Source organism: Hyaena hyaena, unplaced genomic scaffold, assembly GCF_003009895.1.
Source record: "Hyaena hyaena isolate Hyena2069 unplaced genomic scaffold, ASM300989v1 scaffold_712, whole genome shotgun sequence".
NCBI lineage: Eukaryota > Metazoa > Chordata > Mammalia > Carnivora > Hyaenidae > Hyaena > Hyaena hyaena.
Genome location: NW_024081340.1, coordinates 833,291 through 857,982, shown reverse-complemented (window position 1 = coordinate 857,982; position 24,692 = coordinate 833,291). Strand labels below are relative to the sequence as shown.

At 34.4% G+C, this 24,692-nt stretch overlaps 1 long non-coding RNA gene across 1 annotated transcript; it reads left to right on the top strand.

Annotated features, from left to right (window-relative positions):
• The first annotated feature begins 384 nt into the window (after nt 1-384).
• LOC120220569 lies at nt 385-22,386 on the top strand. The gene is made up of 3 exons (XR_005525623.1): nt 385-546; nt 18,856-18,984; nt 21,936-22,386. It is a non-coding gene; the product is annotated as an uncharacterized LOC120220569 (long non-coding RNA).
• Nucleotides 22,387-24,692: the final 2,306 nt, after the last annotated feature.

Sequence of the window (24,692 nt, the reverse complement as noted above, 5' to 3'; positions counted from 1 at the left end):
CAAAATGAATGGAGGAGAGGCAGAGAGAGAGAGAGGCACAGAACTCAAAGCAGGTTCCAAGTTCTGTGTTGTTAGCACAGAACCTGATGTGGGGCTCAAACTTAGAACTGAACCATGAAATAATGACCTGAGTGGATGTTGGATGCTTAACCGACTGAGCCACCCGAGAGCCCCAAGTCAGCTTCAGTCTTATAATGATAATATTAAGCATAGTCTTAAGGAAGAGATATCCTCTATCTCTTAGAAATTAAACTAATGTTATTGGTTACTAATAGCATGATAATCATTACCTTTGGCCAGTAGGTTAACTCTGAATTTCAGCCATAATTTAAAAAAAAATTTTTTTCTTAACATCTCTGTTTTCCTGTCCAGATTACAACATATTTCATCTATTACATTCTTCATATAGTTCAGCTTATCTTCAGACTAAGAAATTATTCTGATTTATCTTAAAAAAAAAAAAGAATACAGAGGATTCTGTGAAGAGATGAAATGGGAAGAGAGAGAAGATGTATGTGAGCAATAATGGGATAGATCATCAGAAAGGTAAACCAGATAAGACTGAGGGCATTATTGCAATATGATAGATGGATTGGTGTGGGTAATTGATACATCACCTCTCTACCAAAATTACTTGGAACTTATTAAGTTATTAAAATGCTGGGATAAACACTTGTCAAATCTGAGCTATCAAATTAAGTGAACTCTCATTAATTGCTTCTACCTATAGTATCTGACTCAGCCTTTCCAGATATGCTTCTCAAATCAAACATAATTGTAGATACATGAAAATATAATTCATTTAGAATACCACTAATCTTAAAGGTTACTGCTCTATATCTGTACTGATCATAAATTTGAGGGGGATAGATGTTGATATTTCTTTTGTATTCCACATAACTATGTATCATATGAAAGACATGCTTCCAATAAATGCTTATTGATTAATGAGTAAGTAACAAAAGATAATGGAAAAGATACAGAGATGAAATGGCTCTTAATAGGTGCTTTGGCTCTAGGTCTTTATACCTTGACTTGCCCTTGAATCACACACAGCTGCCAAGCTAAGAAATTAAGCCTTGAGTTTCCAACGGATTATGGTAATTATTTGAAATTCTTTTCTCCTGTTATTCCCACATTGATAAAGCACATTCTCAGAGGTTTCAGAATTGTGCTGCTGGATTTTTGTTTGATCAGAACACCATCCTTCAGGTCGTCCCCAGAAACTGAACTTCTTGCCAGTTGACACCTAACTCAACCTGTTGATTGCATGTGTGGGATGAGGATTGTTTGACTTTGGCAAACTCTTTTCAAGTATTTTAGCTTTAATGTGCCTAACAATGTTGATTTTAAAGAAGCATTATTACTAAGGATCAATAGCTTTGGAAGAATAAGTAATGGGTAGATCTTTCCTCTTCTACATTCCTCTCAATGCATGGATATTTTTAGAAGCTTGAAAAAAAATGGCCTTTGCTAGACTTGTAATGTCTTGATTTCATTGCCTATAGAATTTAAAACAGGCCTGGCTTACCCTTCCACTTTAAAAAAAAAAAAATTATGTCTTTATTTTATTTTTGAAAGAGACAGAGAGTGAGCGGGTGATGGGCAGAGAGAGAGGGAGACACAGGATCTGAAGCATGCTCAGGCTCTGAGCTGTCAGCACAGAGCCTAACTTGGGGCTCTAACCCATGGACTGTGAGATCATGACCTGAGCTGAAGTCGAACGCTTAAGTGACTAAGCCACCCAGGCGCCCCAACCCTTCCACTTTTTTTTAATCTCAGTAGCTGACATATCAAACTCCATAGTCTATTTTGTTTTGTTTTGTGGAAAGGTAATACAGTAGAAACATGACAAATGAAGGCTTCTTGTGAATAGATGGGAATGATTTCTACCAAGCATATAGATATTTGATATGTTATGGTGGTTTTCTGCCATTTTTAACTCCATAGTATCTGCAGCTCACTGAATTTGGTTTGAGTCAAAGATTGGATTAAGAGTGTAGTAATACTGGAGTTAAACTATCTCTAAGGGGGAATATTGTATTTTATGGTATTATTTGCACCTGGGAATTAACTGTTGCTCAGACCAGTAAAGCAGATAATCACATAACAGCTTCTTTAGAGTATAATATTGATCCTTCCCTATCTCTGCTACCATTTTAATATGAGACACACTTAACTTTGAGTTTCACATTGAGTCATAAAAGTGACTAGGTGCCAAAAAAAAGGCACCTAGCACAACTAAAAAGTCATCTTGTACGTTATTGCAATGTAAGCAAAATATTCTAGTACATTACAAATTCAACTTAAATCTTATACTAATATTGAGTGGGTTTTGTGTCTTCTGTTCTGTATATTGGGCTCCCCTCAGTCTGAAAGAAATGGTTTTATTGTAGGATTATAATGAAGACCATGACATAATGACTTCATGACTGTCAGAAACCTTAGTGCAGGAGCTTGCTGTAATGAAAATTGGATTTTTATATAACTTAATTAATTGTTATCTCTTATTCTCTCCATGTAGTAAAATTAAATGAAATTTCTTCCTTAAATGATGGAAATATAATCTCTGTAATGGAAAAGTTTGGGACTTCCCCTTAATAAATGTAAAACAGCATAGTAATTTATTATACTTTGTCAACTTTTACAAAAGTATTTTATTAAATAAAATATGTATTTAATTTAGAAAGAAAGATGTATTTAATATAGAGAGAACAAAGTTAATTTCAGGGGAAAAAAGTCTGCCATTAGATATATGATTTCGTAGTTCATGAAAAATATGGACTTTGTGTTTTTTCCCCTAAAACCTGATCTCTCAAACTACATTATCCTTATCTCAGAATCCAACTGTTTTGTTTACTGAATGAATTAATAAAAAAGATATAAGTTTTCTTTAAAAGAATCTTTGACACACCTTAGTTCAAGAAAACTTAGTTCAAGAAAGAAGCAACTTAAAGAGAATTTTTTTAAGGTAATTTAATGATTAACAATTGTTTGGGCATAGAATTCATTTTTCAAATCCTACTACTTTGGTTTAATAAAACAAGGAAATTTAGAAGATATCATTTTTATTTATTAACATTTTTTAAAATGTTTTATTTATTTCTGAGAGAGAGAGAGCGAGCGTGAGCAGAGGAGGGTCAGAGAGAAAGGGAGATACAGAACCCGAAACAGACTCCAGGCTCTGAGCTAGCTGTCAGCACAGAGCCCAACGCGGGATTCAAACCCACGAACCGTGGGAGCCTAAGACAGACGCTTAACTGACTGAGCCATCCAAGCGCCCCGTGGAAGACATCATTTTAAAAATTTTGTTTATGTTATCTCAGTGTGGTTTTGATTTGTATTTCCCTGATGAGGAGGGATGCTGAGCCATGTGTAGCAACATGGATGGACCTTGAGGGTGTTATGCTGAGCGAAATAAGTCAGGCAGAGAAGGACAAATATCATATGTTTGCACGTATAGGAGGATTAGGAGGAACTTGAGGGAGGAACAAGGGGGAGAAGAAGGGCGGAAATGGTGGGGGAAAGGGAGAGAGGCAAACCATGAGAGACTCTTGAATGCTGACAAAAACTGAGGACTGATAGATGGGGGGGGGGGATGGGCATGGAGGAGGACCCTTGTGGGGATGAGCACTGAGTGTTATGTGGAAACTAATTTGACAATAAACTGTTTGTAAAAAAAAAAAATTTGTTTATGTTTCTTTATTTTGAGAAAGAGAGAACACGTGTGTGCAAGAGCGAGCAAGTGCAAGCAGGGAGGGGCAGAGAGAGAGGAGAGAGAATGTTAAGCAGGTTCTGCACTGACAGCTCAGGCACCTGAGCCCAAATCAAGAGTTGGCTCCTTAACCAGTTGAGCCATCCAGGCACCTAGGAGGTGGCTTGGTAGGTTAAATGTCTGACTCTTGATTTCGGCTCAGATCGCAGTCCCAGGATCCTGGGACCAGGCCCCTCGTTGGGTTCCACCCTGTGGATGCAGCCAGCTTGAGATTCTCTCTCTCTCTCTCTCTCTCTCTCTCTCTCTGTCCCTCTCCCCCACTCATGCTCGTTCTCTCTCAAATAAAAATATGACAAAAATAAATACTATGTTTGAACATCACATGTTTTAAAAGTACTGATGAGTATAATAAAGTAGGGAAATAAAATAACCAATGTGAATATTTGAAAAGATTATATGGAATTATCTTGTTTTTCAAATTATATGATATAAATCTGAAAGACTCTAGTAAAATGAATTTATAGGATGATAAAGGAGACTAAATGCGCTGTGTATACCAATTGATTGTATACAAGATTGATAGTTTCTCTGTATACCAGTAATAAATACATAGAAATTAAAATTTAAAATGCCTTTAGTGTTTAGTTTCTTGCACTTCCATAATATTTCCAAAGCTCATCAGTGTTGTAGCATGTATCAAGTTCATTCTTTTGAGTAAAATTCTATTGTATGAATAGTCCTATATTTTTTTCATCTACTATATTTTGATGGACACTTAGGTACTTTCTAGAAGTCATTCCATTTTATAGATTAATATTCCATTGAATGGATATGTCACATTTTGTTTATCTACTTTTCAGTTGATGAACATTTGGATTGTTTTTAGTTTTTGGATATTGTGAATAATGCTGCTATGTACATCTATAAACAATTTTTTGTAAACATGTTTTCATTTATCTTGGGTATATACAGAAGGCTGTAATGTTTGGGTCATGTGCTAAATTCTATTTAACTTTTTGAAGAACTGCTAAACTTTTCTACAGTGGCTACAACATTTTACATCTCCAACAGCAATGTATGATGGTTCTAATTTCTCCATACTCCCATTAATGCTTGTTTTCTTCCTTCTTTCCTCCCTCCCTCCCTTCCTCCCTCCCTTCCTTCCTTCCTTCCTTCCTTCCTTCCTTCCTTCCTTCCTTCCTTCCTTCTTTCCTTTCTTTTTCTTTCTTTCTTTCTTTCTTTCTTTCTTTCTTTCTTTCTTTCTTTCTTTCTTTCTTTCTTTCTTACTATAGTCAACCTAATGGATATTAAATAGTATCTCATTGTGGTTTTGATTTGTATTTTCCCAATGATTAATGATATTCCCAATTAATGATTTCCACGTGCATATATCTTCTTTGAAAAAATGTTTATTCAAATACTTTCCCCTTATTCATGTTGGGTTATTTGTCTTTTTATTGTTGAGCTCTAAGTGTTCTTTATATATTCTAGATATTAGACTCTAATCAGATATATTATTCACAAATATTTTCTCCCATTGTAGGGGTTGTCTTTTTACTTTCTTGATACTATCTTTTAATGCATAAAAGCTTTGAATTTTGATAAAGTCTAATCAACCATTTAATTTTGAAGAAATTAAATAAGGGGGCACCTGGGTCAATTGGTAAAGTGGCCAACTCTTGATTTTGGCTCAGGTTCATGAAGTTCGTGAGATGGAGCCCCTCATTGGGCTTCACACTGAGCTGTGGGGCCTGCTTAAGATTTTCTCTCTCTCTCTCTGCCTCTGTCCCTCCCATATGCTGTCTCTAAAAAATAAAAAAGAAAAGAAAGAAAGAAAGAATTTGAATAATGAAGAGCATTTTATTTTTACACACATATTAAACATTATAGTGCTCTTCATTTCCATGAGTACACAATTGCTATTTGTTAAACATTTTCCTTCAGCTCTAAGATCTTCCTAACATTGTGTGTGTGTGTGTGTGTGTGTGTGTGTGTGTGTGTAATCTGTTAGTGACAAGGTCCTTCAGGTTCTATTTATGTGATAATGAAATGGAGGGAGGTGAGATAATTAGCTTTGCTATTTAAAATCTCTGTACTATATTATTTTACTTTTTACAACAAGCTTGTTTTTGTATTATCAAATAATTTTAAAAAGAAAAACATATTCAATTTCAACAAACATTGAATTTATTCATTAAGACAATCTTCTTATATTAACATGTTACTCATTACAAATAAAAGAGATAACAAAATTTTAAGATTGATCTCTTATTTTTTTCCAGTTTACGGAGTTTTTTGTCCCTCTAGGCACTAATGTTAGCTATTCTTCCAAAACTCACTTATTGAAAGTAACTTAAATAAGAAATCTACTAAGGCATTTCTGAAAGGGGCAAATAAAGTCAAGATGGGAAAATAATTCAAAGAAAATTAGGCCAACCAGTACTATTACTATGACTACATGAGTGGAAAGCTTTCAAAATAGAACTTATTTTCTAACTTACTATTCTTTATTGTGAAATTTTCTTACATATATTCAATGTTAATTGTAAAAGCATGGAATGATGTTGTTAATATAAAGTAACTTCTCACTCACAAATGTGTAACTTTAAAGAGTTATAGAAGTTCTACAGAGAAAAAGGTTGAAAGAAATATATAAAAATATTATAGGCTCCCCAGACACTTGAGAATTATTCATAATGCTACTTTTCATGATGCTATCATGATGCTAATTATTCATGATGCTATCATAGACATTTCCTGTATCCAGTCTGGAGGAAGAAGTAGAAAAATAATTCAGTATTTATTATTTAGGCTATTTATAGTCTTAGGTGAGCAACTGGTATTTTGTAAAGTGAGTTATATTTTGACAGATTGAGGTTCTTCATGTAGGTGATGAAAAAGATAATTAATTTTTAAAAGCGAATTTAATCCACATAGGCAACCCATATGTGTACATTGCAATTTAGATAAGGAATGGTATTGTGAAGTGAAAAATTTGTTATTTCTATCCTCTATAACAATTGGATGATTTATTTTGTGAGTGTGTGTGTATTACCTGTAGTAGAGCAACACTGGACATAAAATTAGAACATATAATTTTCAGTCTTGGATTTGTTACTCATGCTAGTGGGATAAGCATGAGTAAGTCATTTAAACATTTCTAAACTGAGGAGTACCTGGGTGGCTCAGTAGGTTAAGCGTCCAACTTCGGCTCAGGTCATGATCTCATGGTTTATGGGTTCGAGCCGTGTGTCAGGCTCTGTGCTGTGTACTGACAGCTGACCTATCATATAAGATTAATGAGAGATCAAAATAAGATAATGTTTATGTTTATAAAAGCAGTTCATTAAATTCTATGCAAATAAATGTATCATAATCCCCTCACTCATCATTGTACCGTTCTCTGTCCATGAGCTAAATCTTTAATGATTATCCTTGTGATATTTTTCTAAACATAAAAGTCATAGTTTCTGTAAACAAAAATACAAATAATTAAATCCCTCCACAAAATAATAAATGTTTGGTTACATTTCCATCTAATTATTACTGGTAATTATAGATAGCTTTTTAAAAATGTGTATTATTAAATATATGATCTTTTAGCGATTCATTATGTTTTCTTTTGCATTACACTGTGAATATTTCCCCATGTCATTAACTATATTTAAGCAATGTCAGGAGTGCATAGTATGTCATCATATAGTATACAATTTATTTAATTGGCTCTCTCAGGTCAAACATTTATATTTTAAGACTTTTGTGATGTACTCCCAAATTATCCTTACTTACTATTTCATAATCAATATTTCACAATAAAAGAGGTCCATTTCCTAATGGAAGCCCCACCCAAACTGGGTATTAAATAATTTTTCTTACTACATTGTTATCTTAATTGACTTTAATAATTTATGTGAACTATTGCAATAGCTTCATAAATTATCTTCTCTTTCTATCCTTACTATCAATAAATTCTCATAACAGTAACTTTTAAATTTTAAACTATGAAATATTTTTACCAGATTTTAATTTTGATGTAACTCACATATAAAATTTGCAATTTAGGGACGCCTGGGTGGCTTAGTCGGTTAAGCGTCTGACTTTCGCTTAGGTCATGATCTCGTGGTTCGTGGGCTCGAGCCCCGCGTCGGGCTCTGTGCTGACTGCCGGCTCAGAGCCTGGAGCCTATTTCGGAGTCTGTGTCTCCCTCTCTCTCTGACCCCCTCTCTCTCTGACCCTCCGCTGCTCACGCTGTCTCTCTCTCTCTCCTAGAAATAAATTAAAAAATAAAATAAAATAAAATAAAATTTGCAATTTAAAGTATACAATTCAATGCTTTTTAGTATATTCACAAGATTGTGTAACAATTACCACAATCTAATTCAAGAAATTTTTTATCAAAAGTACTTCATACTTATTAGCAGTCACTCCCCATTCCTTTTTCTTCCATTCTCTGTCAGTGACTAATCTAATTTTCATCTCTATGGTTTTGCCTGTTCTGGATATTTCACATAAATGGAATCCTAGAGAATGTGGCTGTGCAGGAAAAAGCACGTTATGCTTAGGTTACTCAAACTGTGCACATGACCAAGAAAGTTCCATTTTCAGAATTGCCCCTTGGCCAGCTCCTGGGATCTGAGTTCTGAGCCCTGGCAATGTTCACCCTGGTAACTGTTGTATGCCAGAAGCCTGGGACCACGCTGTATCGGTTTGCCTGTATACTTTATGTTAAGTATACGATTAATGTGAAGACCTATTTGTTTTTTGCTCTTCAGATCTGGAATCTGAGTAGCTGGATGTGAGTAGATGCATAGCTGAATCTGAGTAGCCTATGTGACTGACCCTCAGTAAAAATCCTGGATATCAAGGCTCACGTAAGCCTCCCTGGTTGACAACACTTTGTGTCTGTTGTCACACACATCTGTTCCTGTGAGAATTAAGTGTACCCCATGTGACTTCACCAGAGGCATTCACGTAGAAACTTATATGTGGTTTCTCCTCCACTTCATCCCATGCACTTTTTCCTTTTGCTTTTCATTGGCATCCTTTTGAGTAGTAAATCATAACCGTAAATAATATAACACCATCTGGTTCTTACAAGTTTTTCTAGTGAGCCATCAACTCTGAGGATGGTCTTGGGAACCAGTGACACAGGGAATTTAGTGTTTGGCTTCTTTCATTTAGTATAATGCATTCAAGGTTTCTCCATACCATACATATGAGTACTTCATATCTTTTTTATTTCTGAATAATACTTCACTGTATGGATATACCACATTTTGTTTATGAATTTATCTGTTAATGGACATTTGGGTTATTTCTACTTTGGGGATATTATGAACAAGACTGCTATGAAAATGCATGCACAGAGTTTTGTCTGTGAACTTTTGTTTTTAATTTTCTTTTGTATCTATCTAGGAGTGGAATTGCTGGGTCATATGGTAACTCTATATTTAACTCTTTGAGGACCTACCAAATTGTTTTTCACAGTAATGCATCACTTTATACTCCTACCACCATTGGTATGAGAGTTCCAATTTCTCCATATCCTCACCAACACTTGTTTTCTTTTTTTAATTTTGGCTACCCTAGTGGATATGAAAAGGTATCTTGTGGTTTTGATTTGCATTTCCCTAGTAACTATTGATGTTGAACATCTTTTCATGTGATTATTGGTTGCTGTATATCTTCTTTGGAGAAACTTCTACTCACACCCTTTGCCCATCTTTAAATTGGGTTATTTATCTTTTTATTGTTAAGTTGTAAGAGTTCTTTAATATTCTGGGTACAAGACCCTTATATATATGAATTCCAAATATTTTCTCCCATTGTGTAGGTTCTCTTTTCACTTATTTGATGGTACCCTTTAAGCACATTTTTAATTTTGATGAAGTTTGGTTTTTTTGTTTCTTGTGCTTTTGATGTCATATACAAACTATATTAAACATTCAGAAAAATTTTAAAAAATATGGCATATAACTATGTGCACACAACAGTTAACATTATTCTGCAATATTTGTGTTTTTTAGAAAGTAATATGTGACTTGAGATCTATCTTTTCCTGTTTTGCTTTTCACTCACAGTATATAAAAGTCCTGAAGCTGATACGTAACAGTTCCCCATAAATTATTTTCAATAATTTTATGATACAGGTAAAAATCCTCAGTTAACTATAGCATTATTTTATTGCACAAGCCATTTATGTAAATGGTATCATGTGTCTAGCTTTTTATAATGTTTTTCTCTACATTAATGTTTTAAAAAGTTATTCACATTCTCATGTAGATCTACTTATTTTCACCTCTGTATTATGTTCAATTATGTAAATAAATTGGTTTATTTTTTTCATTTTCTACAAATGTAAGATTAGGTTGGTTTCAATTTTTTTTCTTTCATAAATAATATTTTCATGTACATTTTTGTACGTGTCTCTAAGAGTGCACAAGGGGAAACTTTTTGGGCGGGGGAGAGAGCAAGCCAGGAAGGGGGCAAGTAGGGGACAGGTACAGGGAGGGCTCAGAGAATCTGAAACAGACTCTACACTGACAAGCTGAAGCAGGGAGCCTGATGCAAGGCTCAAACTCATGAACTGTGAGATTATGACCTGAGCTGAAGTCAGGTGCTCAACTGACTGAGCCACCCAGGTACCCCACAAGGGGCAACATTTTTAGTGCTATCTACCTAAGGATATAATTATTAGATTAAAACATACTTATGATAATTTTACTATAAATTGCCAAATTTATATCCAACTAGCAAAGTATGATTCAAGGTATTTCTGCTTATTCATCAACATTTTGTTAGACTTGTAAATTTTTACTAATGAGATAGTTTTAACTTCGTATCTCATCGAGTTATAATTTTAATTAATCTGGGGGCACCTGGGTGGCTCAGTCAGTTAAACGCCCAACTCTTGATTTCAGTTTAGGTTATGATCTCATTGTTGTGAGATCAAACCCTGCATAGGTTCTATGCTGACAATGTGAAGCCTGCTTGGGATTCTCTCTCCCTCTCTTTCTACACTTCTCCTGCTTATGCTCTCTCTCTCTCTAAAGTAATAAATAAACCTTTAAAAAATAATTGAAATTAATCTATTTATTGGTGAAAGTCATCATCATATTTACTGGCTATTGGATTTCCTAGTTCTTATAACATTTCTATTTGTATTATTGAACTATTCTACTACTGTTTTTGCTCCTGACAGCTTCCTAAAGATTTGTTACAGTTTTTAATATATTCTGGATATCAGTGCATTACCAGTTGCATGTAGTGCTCATACCTACATATTTATTTTTATGTTATTCTTCTCAAAGAGAAGCTTTAGATTTTAGTTTACTAGTCTTTTCCTTTATGATTTGTTTTCTGTGTATTTTGAAACACATATTATAAAACCCTTCCATACTCCACTTTCACGAAAATATTATATTTCCCTAAAATTTTGAAAGATTTTGTTTTATGTTTGGGTTATTAATCCATCTTGATTTGAATTTTGCATATAGTATGCATCAGGTAATTAATTTTATTTTCCATAGAGATAGTCAAGTATTACAGCAGTATTAATAAAGTAGTTTACCATTATATATCTCGGCTGATAGGTTATTTCATTTGTATAAGAAAGTCTCACGTATAAATTATGTTTTCCATTAAGTTCTTGAATAACTTACACTAAACCTATCCTTTGATTCTTTATATATTTTATTGTCCTTGTGAATTGAATCTTATTTCTATATTAATTTTAATGATTTATATTTTTTTGCTTAATTTGCATTCAGAAAGCTATCTGAGCTATTAAAACTTTCTTCTAGAAGTATATTCTATAATTATATACTGAGGGTCTGTGAGTCCCAAATTCTCTTAATCTTTGACTGAAAATGCTTAATTTCATCCTTATTTTTGCATTATCTGTGTATAGCAATCTTGGTTGATAAGATTTTTATCTTTAGTACTGTTGTGATATCATTCTATAATCTTTTGGACTTTATTTTGGTTATTGAGAGGCTGCTGTCAATCAAATTTTTTTTCTTTGTTAGTTATGTGATCTCTCTTTCTGGTAGCATTTATGTTTTTCTATTACTCTTTGTCTTCTTGATATATGTAATTTCACTAAAATATGGTCAGAGTTAAATTTCTTTTTAATTATTATACTCAGGACTTTTTAGCTCCTTTATTTTTAGGATTCATATCTTTTATTAATGGTGGAGAATTCTCTGCCATTATTTTGATAATTATTACCTTTGCCCATTCTGTCACCCTCTCCTCAAATTTCTATTTTGATATGTTACGTGTTTTCATCCTTTCTTCAATGTTTTTGAATCCCTTTTTCATATTTTTCATCTCTTCAACGTCTTATGTTGGATTATGAGTAATTTCCTCAGATTTTTTTTTAATACATTGATTATCTCTTCAGCTATGTCTAATCTTTTAGACCAATCCACTTAGCGTGTTAAGTTTTTTATTTTGGCAACTACTTGTTGGATTTCTGGAATTTCTGTTTATATTTTCTTAGAGTCTGTTGACTATTTAAGAATTTTATTTATTTATTTATTTACACTATTTATTATTGTGGCTTATATTACATTACTTATCTTCAGTTATTTTAAACATTGTTCTTTTTGAGGCCCTCAGAATATTGTTTGATGATATCAAGCTCCACGGATGCTAACCCTCCTATTTGTTGTTTCTGCTGTCTCCTGCTCTAGGGGAATTATCTGCATTTTTGATGGCATGCTCATCTTCAGTAGGGACAGTTTTTCCTCTGGCAAACTCATAAAATGTGAACTGTAAATTTCTCTCCAGAGAATATTTTGCATTTACTTCACTGGGAAATAAACTAAGAAGAGTCTATATATTGATTTCTTGGTTTGAAGATTCCTCAACATTCAACTCATATAAATGTCAAGTCCATACCTACTCATGGTGCAGTAAATTTTACTTTAAACTCTACCTAGAATCCTGTAGCTTCCATGTTCTAGTGCTTGGAGGTTTAAAAATATCACTCTTTTGCTGAAAAGTCTTTAGAAAAAAATCTCAACATGACCATTTTACCGTTTGGGGACACAAGGCCATAGCTCTTATTCCTACTGGACTTATTACTCCAGGCTTTAGCATTAGGTCTTATATCCATGTCCGTGTTTTTCCTAGGCCTACTCTGGTGACAACCCCTGAGCTTATATTTACTTGACTTCTGTCACTTGAGGTTACTCTTTTCTTTCCTTTAGACTCTTTCATATAGTTCAAATTTTGGTTTGTTTTAATTCAGCATTTCTATGTGTTGTTATCAGAGAGGTTCAGTATTAAGCCAATGTTGTGCATTTTTGTTCTAAAACAGAATGGACTGTTTCTTTGTGGGCTACTACGGTCATTTTTTATAAATGATACATGGATTATTTAAAACAAAGAGAAAATCTCTGTACATTAATATCAGTTTAATCAAGTTAGGTATGCTTCTCCAATTCAATTTTTTAACTTTCTACTTGATTTGGTAGGCTAAGTATTATGTGAAATTCCCTTATCAATATTATCATGTCTATGTTTATTTCTCCTTGTGTTTTCAACAGCCTTTTTTTTATACTTTATTCGTGTATTTTATTGAATGTTTTCTTAGTACAAAATTACCTATGTGTGCCATTTCTGTTCAAAATCTTATATTCAAACTGGACTCATTCTCATATTCTGATCCCTTCTTCCTTTGTGCTTGCATTTGTTTGGTAGGTCTTTAAATACCTTAAAGATCCCAAGTCAAAACTGTGTCTCTTATAGGCATTATATGGTTCCCATCTGTTTTTCAGACCTTAACCGATATGAACATATATTATTTGCATGTTTGCTATTGTGATGACAGATATTTGGATCTTTCATCACTTATTTTATGGTTAATGGATTGGCTTCTAAAATTTTTCACTATTTCCCTTGATATATAATTGTTATTTATTTGATTTCTTCACTCTGATAATTTAGAAGGAGTATGTGCTATATTTTTATACATTTCAATAATAATTGTACACCAGTATTTCTGAATTAGTAAATTAAAAAACCCAAATAATAAATGATGTCTCCCTGTATATATGTTTGTAGAGGTTACAGATTAACAACTTTTATATATCCTTGACTATATTTCTAGTCAGATACAATTCTTTTTGAGTTAATGCTGATAATTTATACTTTCCCCCAAATTAAATAATTTCTTAATATTTCCTTCTGCATCTTATGTATCAGTAAGGTTTTTTTTTTCTTGATTAGATTTGCATAGGGGTTTATTGTATTGCCTTTACTTTTGTTTTATGATAAAACTCCAGTTTCTAGGTTTATCATTTAAGTTTACAGCTTTTCCTTTAAATGCATTGTATTATTTTCTCCTTTTATGTTATTTTACCCCACTTGCTTTCCTAATGTTTGTATGCTTGTTCTTCCAGCTTCTTCAGTTCTTATGCATATTTTATTAATGGCTATAAATGCACTTCAGAACAGCTTTGTCCTCAATCTTTTGATTTTGATACATACTGATCTTATTGTTGGCATGGATGTTTACAGTTTTAAATACCCTCTTTGGCCAAAGAGTTATCAAAAATAATATTTTTAGGGGCACCTGGGTGGCTCATTTGGTAATGCATCCGACTTTGGCTCAGGTCATGATCTCACTGTTCAAGCCCTGAGTCGGGCTCTGTGCCGACAGCTCGGACGTGGGAGCTGCTTCAGATTCTGTGTCTCCCTCTCCCTCTGCCCCTCCCCTGCTCATACTCTATCTATCTCTTTCTCAAAAATAAATAAACATTAAAAAAATTAAAAATAATATGTATGCCCTTCACTAAATTTGCTTGTTAAAAACATCTTCTTGGGAGCCTGGGTGGCTCAGTCAGTTAAGCCTCTGACTTCAGCTCAGGTCTTGATCTCACAGTTCCTGAGTTCAAGCCCTGCATCAGACTCTGCTGTCTGAGCAGCATGAGCTAGGAATCCTCTATCTTCTCCTCTCTCTGCCCTTTCCTTGCTCATGTGTGCGCACTATCTCTGAAAAATAAATAAAAACATTAAAAAACTTTAAAAGAATTAAAAACATCTTTTTCTTAAGTACAATTTATTGTATATGGTTAGAATACACAATCTACTCATAATTTTTGTTTTGTGGAATTTGTTAAAGTTTGTCAACATTTTAAGATCATCTGAAAACACTGTCTATTCTGTTTGTAGGTTAGAATCTTTTTTCTTTCTAACAATCTGCATTAACCAAGGTGTGTAGTATTGGCTTAACTGAAACAATAAAGTTTGTTTCTTATTCCTGCAACAACCTAAGGTGCCTATGACTGGTCTGGTGATCTGCTCTGATGATTCAGGGATCCAATTGCCTTTTGCCTTCCTGGGGCACTACTGTACTACTACTCAAAGTGTAGCAATCTACAAATTGTTATCTGTCAGCAACAAAATGAGGAGCTTGTAGCATTACTTATCCCAGTATTCAGTTCAGTTGATATATTGTTCCTAGCCCAGCTTTCTCAATGAAAGACGCACTGCCTAGTTTAAGGTCTGAGAGTGCTCTACTGTATTTTCTATATCTTATTGGTAAGCCAGAAAAAGAGGCAGCAGAGAGAATTGTTAGGAGACTGATTTTAGTAGTAGCCATGCCTAGAGGTGCTATATATCATTCTGCCCACATTTCACTGATCACAAGCCACATGACCTCATGCAACTGTAAGAGAAGCCAGAAAAATATGGGATGGCTAAGCGTCCAAGAAGAAAAAATGATTTTGTGAACATAGTATCTGCCACAACTTTTTCTGTATTTTCCTTTCCCTGTGCTCATCATAGAAATATCTGCAACGCTTTTTGTTCTCACTCCATTACTAGCAACTATATGCATTTCTTCTTACCCAAGACATAAAGAAGACTTTCAATCAATATTTATCTTAAGACACAATATTGGGCTTTGTTTTTCTCTTTTCTTCATTTGACCTATAAATAATCTTTTTTCCCCAGTTTATGCATACTTTTTAAAAGACATCATGAGGTTGGTTCTCTGCCAAGAGTAAATAACAGAACTAGCTGTGTCCATCCTGCCTTGAAGACTTTTTCTGGTTCTGAAAACACATCACACTATTGCTGTTGGTACATTTTAGAAACATACATGAATCAGATGCTTGGTCAGTATTTTCTAAATTCTTCAGCTTGAGGGAGGCTTCTGAATGGTATGAATAAAACTTTTAAATTCTAATCTCACCATGATTTGTATCTCTAGTCCCACTTTACACAAAATTGTGTGGTTTCCTCTAGATATTTAGAGCTTGGGGGTTACAAGAGATTTCTTGATTTTTTATTATAGGGCTGACTCTTTCTGGAAGAAAAAATTATGTTCACTCTTTCACACAAATGGTTTAATTTTTTTCCTTTTAATGACCCAACATGGATCTTCACAGCAACTTGAAGAATGCATTTTTTAAATGTTTTATTTATTTTTGAGACAGAGATAAAGACAGCATGAGCAGAGGAGGGGCAAAGAGAGAGGGAGACACAGAATCTGAAGACAGGCTCCAGGCTCTGAGCTAGCTGTCAGCACAGAGCCCAACGTGGAGCTCAAACCCACAAACCAGGAGATCATGACCTGAGCTGAAGTCGGACGCTTAACTGACTGAGCCACCCAGGTGCCCTGAAGAATAGATTTTTAAATCCCTGATTCTTGAAGAAGCACCCAAATCTCAAAGCACAAAAATAAACCCATTTTCTAGAATCTCTGTGATAACGGCTTAAATCCAGGAATATAAATGTAAATACTAATGGGCCATAAAGATCTGAGGAAGTAAGTTTATTACAATCAGACTTGCAAGAGTTACTAATATGTCTCTCAGTTCAGTTCAAGCATGTTATATGTTTACTTTATGCTTGGTAGCCTATTTTGAAAAATAATTGTAATAATTTGTCCAACTTGCTTTGTTGCAATGCAGTGTGTTTTTCTTGGCTTGCTTTGTTTGACCAGCTTTGTCAATAATGCAACTTTCTAATTTGTAGCAAAATGCGTGTGGTAACAGCAAAACCCAGACCTGGCTTATATAGAAGATGGGGTGAAGTTCATATACTCACCTATTTGGAAAACCATAAAAAAGACAAAGTAATTACTCTATGGCATCTGAAAGGCTGAAAATATTGCACATTTTTAAAAATATGGATCATTTCTATTATTTTTTTTCTGTAAAACTTGACTAGGATATCTGTATTTGGGTACCAATCACTGTTTCTTTGCTGTCATTATTTAGTAATCTTAACATCACAAACAATCATGTTTTTAAGTGCCACATTAGACCTATCCAATAGTATGTGTTTTTTTTTTCTTTTTCGCAGTACTTGGGACTATTTCAGAGTTATTACAAGGACTCATTTTTCATTGGATTAGCACTGTGTCTCTCTTATGATCAATGTACGTTTTGATACCTTGTACTAATTTTATTGTCCATATCACTTTTTAGATGTAGTGATGATGGATGATTACTTAGTGTCATGGAACTTGAGTTCATTTTCTTTATCAAGAATTTTCCAACTTTTTAGCTCTCTTCTTTAAAAACCAACACCTTGTTTCCCATAAATACCAATCTTTGGTAGCCATGCATTTTCATGCTCACCTCAGAAACTGGATTGGAAGGCATTCTCTATATTTGGTCAAATTTCTAGGTCACTAAGGGATGAACAGAACTTAGTCTTGTACTCCCATGGGATAGACTGTAATGACAACACATTGGTACCCAACATATTTAACCTCAGAAATATTTTCATATTTTTGTTTATATTTGGTATTAGTACATGGACACATGTTTTATTTGCTTGGCTTTCTCTGTAGATTTTCATAAATCTGTGTCTGAAAGGAGTTGAGAAAACTCTGCAAGACAGCTATGATACTAGAAAACAATGAAGCACTGTAATATTTTGACAATGTCATTTCTAATTGGTTTCATTTATACTATAGCCAGACCTAGTTCAATTTTAAGAGAGCTTATTTTCTCTATGTATAGCCTTGTATAGCAGCTAGCAGAGCATTTGTTATGTAGTAAATATAAAATTAAATATATTTCTAACCTCACTTGTGGGCAAAGGATAGTCTTATTTTAGACAGCAGTCAGTAAGTTCTGATGCCTTCATTCAAGGAGTGACAACAGAATTTCCATACCACATAAAGAATGCTCAGGAATGCTAGGAGATAGCCTCATGGGCACTGGGGTATGTGTGTGTGTAGGGAGGGTTTGTACATCTCAGTGACATGGTGGCCACAGGGTATAACAGAAACAGTGTTGAGTCAGCAGGACTGGGTGGCAATGGAGGGATTCTGTCTCAATCCCTTGAGTTCAATTATGACCTGGGGAGGCAGGACTAGGTTGTCACTGAGAGTACTTTCTGCCTCCACAATTATTCAGTTTATGACAGGCTCCTGAAATATGTCATTTCTGAAGCTGGATGTTTCTCAGTCCAGTTTTAAATTATATCAAATATTCTAAATTAAAATATTTAATTAACAGAATCATTAGGTATTGCATGCATGCATTATTAAATATCTGATATGCTTATAATCACTGAACATTCTCTAAGTGAACAGAGTCAGCCTCACTCACAAAGGTTGGTAATACATAGGCAGTTGACACCTTTGGGTACTTTGGTTTTCTATTCTGACTTTACTGCATCCTAATGTTTCTGTGATACTGATGAACATCCTGGACTTCTATCTTCTTAAAGAGCTATACTGGATATTAGTTGCATTTCTCCTGAGACTTGTAGCTTATGCTTATATTAAAGCTAATTCTTGGGGTATAAATAATGTACAAACATACAACCCTTCAGATCTGTTTCCATAATTTCCATTCCTCCTTTCTCTCATTGCTGGCCTCATCTTTAAGTCTTAAAACCTTTTCTGATTCATTTCCTGCCTTTGAGAAACTTAAAGTTATGCAGCCATTTGTAGGTGCCTATCCTATTCTTAAAACATAACTCTGAAATATTTGCCAGTTCATACCAAAAAAGAAGACTTTAATTCATTTCCCTGAAAATGGCCATCTCCTTTTCTCCCTTTCCTGTTTACCTTACAGAGATATCTCTACCCTCTGACTTTTTCTTCATCCCAATCACCTGTGCGACCTCCGCTTCAACTTCCCCTCCCCCTCTGCCACACCTTTCAGGTACCAATGTGATAAAGAACTCCCATGTGTTAACTGACAACTGTGATGAATTCATAGTGACAGACCATCAGAGGTGTGTGATAAGGGATGAAAAGGCTGCATCCAGTCTCCTTGGAAAGGTGTTCTAAGGTCAGTAGTTGAAGTTTGCTGCAGGCATGGGATGACTAAATGAAGGGAAAGAGGTATGTACTCAGAGTCTCCTTATTCTGTTTGAGGGCCACTCACTGTGGACAGTCCAGCCTGAGTGCCTTAGAAGGAATGAAGTGTTATGTGATGTAATATATTATTTTCATTATCTGTCCTCCTTTATAATAGGTAAGGTCTATTTTGGTTAGATGAAAGATTTTACTGATGACACTTCATTGTACAGGCATTATACCTTTCATCTTGTGTTTGATTGTATAAGAAACACAACCAGTAACTTAAACAGCATCTGTCCATTGGTGAGGAAGATATATCTGACTAATGAATGAGTCAATTATTCTGAAGATATTTTCTCCCATTGAGATACTGTGACTCTAGGACAAATTTGGAGATAAATTTCAACCATTATCTAAAAGGCAATGCTTACTTGCAGAACAAGGGTCTGCAAACGTTCTTTTGTGCAGAGGCTGAATAAGTATTTTCAGCTTTGTGCGCCACTTAAGAGATCCTCGTTTTACATTATTCTCTTTTTTAAAACATCTTTTAAAAATAAAAAAAGTATTAGCACATGGTTCTTACAAAGTTTACCAACTCCTTTTTTAGATTGCAAACATCAGAGAAATTGCTGTATGTAGATCTTCATGAAGTTGCTCTATTAGACAACAATATTCTCAGTAAAATGGACTAAACTTAAATATAATATTATAAAATTAAAATATAACCTAAGACAATGTGATGTTTCCATCATCACATATCTTATGGTTAATAAAGCTTTGATTTTTATCCTCATCATAAGTAACATTAGAAGAATATAAGATAATGAAAAATTAAAAAAAAAAACATTTAAAAATATTCCTATCTGGACAATTTCCAGAAAGCTAGGAGTTTTAAACCACAATGTAAAAACGATCATCTTCAGTCTAACCCAACTTACTCTTCTTGAAACTCATTATTGTATTCACGCCTATGCCATCTCACTACATACATCCATTTGCAACAAAAAGAAATTTATTAAAAATTCCATTGTGAGCATAAAAAACATCTAGCACATATCAAATCAACATTCAAAATGTTGATGGTCAGTGATGAGAATCAGACACCGTATAGAAGTATTCCCTTTGTAGATATCAGAGAAAGTCTTTTTATCTAGGAAAGGGAAAACAATAGATGCTTTCAGAAGCACTATGATTTGTTGGTAGAGTCCAGGTATTTGTTAGATGTGGCCTAAACAAATAGAAATAGCTTGATTTGTAGCTGATTTTGTCATGATGTTCAGTCATTCATACTTGTAAATAAAGAGGATCCACTACTGTAAGTCATGCAATAACTAAATACAGGTGACCAATTGGAAAACAACCCACTTTTTGTCTTTTCTGAAATTCTGCCTCTTCATATATGGTACTAATATACTGGTAAATAATTTAGTGAATCTGAAACCTTTTCAATTCTAAAAAAGAAAGTCTCTTTTAGATTAGCAGAATGTTCATTGGAGAGAACAATAATTTTTCTGTGTAGCGTAAGTAAGGCTAAGAAACATTTATCACTGAATTTCTCAAGCCATTTTGTGCTGGAAAGCCTTATCAATCATTTGAGTATGTGGCATTATTTTTGTTTTACTTTGTTTTTCCACGTATAAAAAAATAAACAACCTATAAGTAACCTGAGTGAAGATTCAACATGAGTCACAAATACACATTCCATAACAGGAACTGTACAATATCATTTAAAAGCTTCTGAACAGAAAGTTTCTATTACCTTTTTGTGCTCCAAAGGAAATCCAATGTCCTCATATCTCAAAAATCTTTTGGAGAAAACTTGTGGTTTAAGCAAGTGGAAAAACACCAACTGATTGCATATTCTCTTTTCTAAGAGAGGTTTTTTACTTAGTGCTTTAAATATTATTAATTTCCTCCTAATTATGAATTGCTCTCTTTGTAAAAATTACTTTGGGCCAAATAATAAAGTAAGTGTCTAATATGGAAAGGCAAAGAAATGGGTTTCAGTCTCATTAACTTTTTGTTTTCTTTTACTTGGTAAAATGTATTTCCATTCAACAAATTTTTATTACTCACCAATTGTATGTAAAGTCCTATGTTATAATAGGTATGCTACGGGATACCGAGATAGATCAAGGATGGTCCTTGTTCTGAAAATGCTTAGCTCTAGTGATTATGACAATCAAGAGATCCAAAACAATATTAAAATAGGGAGACATAGCAGTGCCTGGGTGGTTCAGTTGGTTAAGCGTCCGGCTTTGGTTCAGGTCATGATCCCATGGTTCGTGGGTTCGAGACATGCATTAGGCTCTGTGCTGACAGCTCAGAGCCTGGAGCCTGCTTCAGATTCTGTGTCTCCGACTCTCTCTGCCCCTCCCTCACTCACACCCTCTCTCTCTCTCTCAAAAATAATAAAACATTAAAAAATAAAATACGAAACATATTGTTTGAAATGCCATAAACAAAATAAAGCTGCTTTTATCCTGATGGTTCACACAGATATCTTGGTCTGTACAATGACTGAGCAGTTGTTATCTAAATGTGTCCTTCATAGCTTTCATGTTACATATGTGATGATAAAAATTTTACCCTTAAAAATAGTTGTTGATATATGAAGTTGCTGACGTATATATGTATATATACATAGATACATATAGAGCAAGAAAGTTGAAAACTATAAATAGATTGCCAAGCAACTCTGAACCTAATTATGAAAATGGAAAGTTAATAGAAATGCTTTGAACACATGCAAACTTTCTAAGGTAAGTCATTTAATCTCTTTAAATATTTGCTAATGTCTGGTGCTTTTATACAAGTTATTTTTATAGATAAAGAAATCTGTGATTCTCTTTTATTTAGAAATGATTTTCTATTCTGTAGCATGTGGAAGGTATGATTATACCTTTTGAGAGCAATTAAAGCTCTACCTCTTCATTACAGTGAATCCTTCCAGACAGAACCATAAACAAACAGCCTAGTCCTCTGTGGGAGACAAGGATGTACACGTTTGATGAATGGCTGGCACGGATGACACCTGGAACCCAAACAGTTGGAGTCATACCTCAGGAAATGCTTCAAGGACGTAAGGAAGCACCATCTGAAGCAACACAGATGCTGATAACAGAGAAATAGTTACATCCAGGATGAAAACTGTGAATAAAGGAAGCAACTACGTCTAAATAGAAACCAGAGGGCAGAATGCAGAGCAGGAAAGGGACGAGGACAGAACAAAAGCAGTGCGGCCTGACAAGGGGCACCTGCTCTCATGAATCATATGCCTCTTGCCCCTCCTTTCCAGTCACTCCTCTGCTGGCTCCTCTTCAGTCTTCCCTCCCCCAGATGGGGTCCCCCAGCCATTCTTGCCTTAACATTTGTTCTTCACCGATTTTAACTTGATCTCCGGGTCTTGCTCATTTAAACTTTCATTCTTCCTGGTGGCTTGCTTTTCTCCCCCCTTTCTTTCCTTCCCCTGAGGGACCAGGTCCATATTTCTAAGACTGAAAAACGACAGCTTTGTTTAAAAACCTGGATATTTATTTCTGGACAACACTATTTATACTGATAACATTTTAGTGAGTCAAGACTCACTTTTGGAGAGGATCTATTACCGCAAGTCCCACGTGGCCCCAGTGGTCAAAGTAGGATTTCTGAGGAAATGAAGTCACAGTTGCTCATCAAATCTTTTGTTCAGGTGTTTTTTCTGAGGCTCAGTTTATTTGTATCTAATGTGGAGCTGATATTGCATTTTTCAGGGTGGAAATTTATCTCACTGAGAGCTGAGATTCTGAAATGACTACTTATGAAGGCATTGCCTTATACCTATATTCCTTTAAAAGTTTCTGTTCTTTTGATACGTTCTCAAAATTATGCTCTGGTGTAGCTTAGACATGTATGTCCCAGTTCTGAAAGAAGATTTATATCAAAGGAAAGAAAAGCACATGACCCTACTAATGATGGTTACTGAGAAAACAGACAATATAGTTATTTTATATGTCTCTCGGCTAAACTAGTGATTTGAAGGTAGGTGAAAGGGCTTAAAGCAATTTTCTTCAGAACGTAAAGACAGAGAAAAGTCGAGATGGACATAAACTATGCCCTTGGTGAAAGACACGCAACTACAAATATTCATATTGCTAGTTAGTGGATGTATAACATAGGTATTATCTCTTGTCGGCCTCATAAGTAAAATGTGACTTCTCTTTACAATAAAGTAGGGGGATATTGGACAGTTCATGTTGGTGAGATGAAAAATCCTTTGCCAGTCAAAGGCTTTTTGGTAAGAGAGCTAAAGCTCATAGTAAATGAAGAAATCTTGAATCAACAATGTGGACAAGCTTCAGGAAGATCCTATACTTAGCTTACTTTAGATTAGGGTTACTCTATTACTGTGTTGATAATAGTGAAGGATTTATGATTTTTACAACTACTTTTTCAAAAGATATGTCATCTATTCTTTAACATATGTCATTGAGTTTAAGTCATGGTTCATTTTTTTAGTTAACCATCAGAAGTCATGTTTGCTCAGTGGATTATTATCCCTGGTGACAACATACTTAATAGTTACTGTACCAAAGGAGAAAACAATTCACCTCCCAACTCCCAAAGTGTTGGCTTTGCAAAACGCAATTTATTTGTTTATCCTTATATTAACTTAACAAAATTTTGAGTTTATGCCCTGGGCGTTAGAGATGCAATAATAAACAAGGAAGACACAGTTTCTTCCTTTACAGAAAGGGAGAGAGAAAATAAAATTGCAATAGATTCAAAGAAGGATAATTCATACAGAATACATAATTCTCTTTAGGATGGCCAGAGAAGGGTTTGGTGTTTTGGCAAAGGGTTGTAAAAAGATGCAATTATAATTTTTTAAACAAGGGAGAAGAGTGGTCAGATTTGCAATTTAGAAAGACCTTATTGGCTACAATGCGAATAAAGGATGACAAGAGCAAAAGCCAGAAATATCTCTTGTAGTTTCTCAGGCCTTTGATAACAATTAGCTGGCCGAGGGAGGTGACATTAGGTAAGGAGAGAAAATAAGAGATTCAAGACCATTTGAGAATAAATTGAGAAGCTTTGATAATTTATTAGAGGTAAGGAGTGAGGGAAAGGAGAGGACTCAAGAATGACATTCACATCTTGAGCACCTGAGTAGGTGGCCAATCAAGGATATTCAGTAAGTGGTTGGATCTATAATCTGAATGCACAAATATACACAGTGGGGTAACCAGCATAGGGATGGTGCCATGTAGTTCTGTCTGTGGTGGGGATTAATAGTTTAGAAAGCAACACAAGTGCTTTTAATGGTTGCTGATGGGAAGAACATGGCAAATTAATAAGAACTCTCCAGGCTTTAAAACTAGCTTTTCATTTTTGTTGGTTTCCAAGAAAATCCTTCATAGAAGAATTAATTAATTTCATGAATTTATTTGTAAAGTAATTATTTAAGAAATAATTGTGGAATTATATAAATTTTTCCTGTTTGTATGTATATCCTAAATGAGAATATCAATCATACTTAAAAAGCATATTTTTCTTATATTTTTCCATTTTTAATTCATGTAAACACCAAATTTTAAGACAATACATATTTTCAGTCTTAGATAATTTGACCATAACAGGAATTCTAAATAGGGAATCACCAAGTATTCATACAGAAACCACTTGTAGCCTCTACTAATTCAGGCTGGGGGTTGAAGA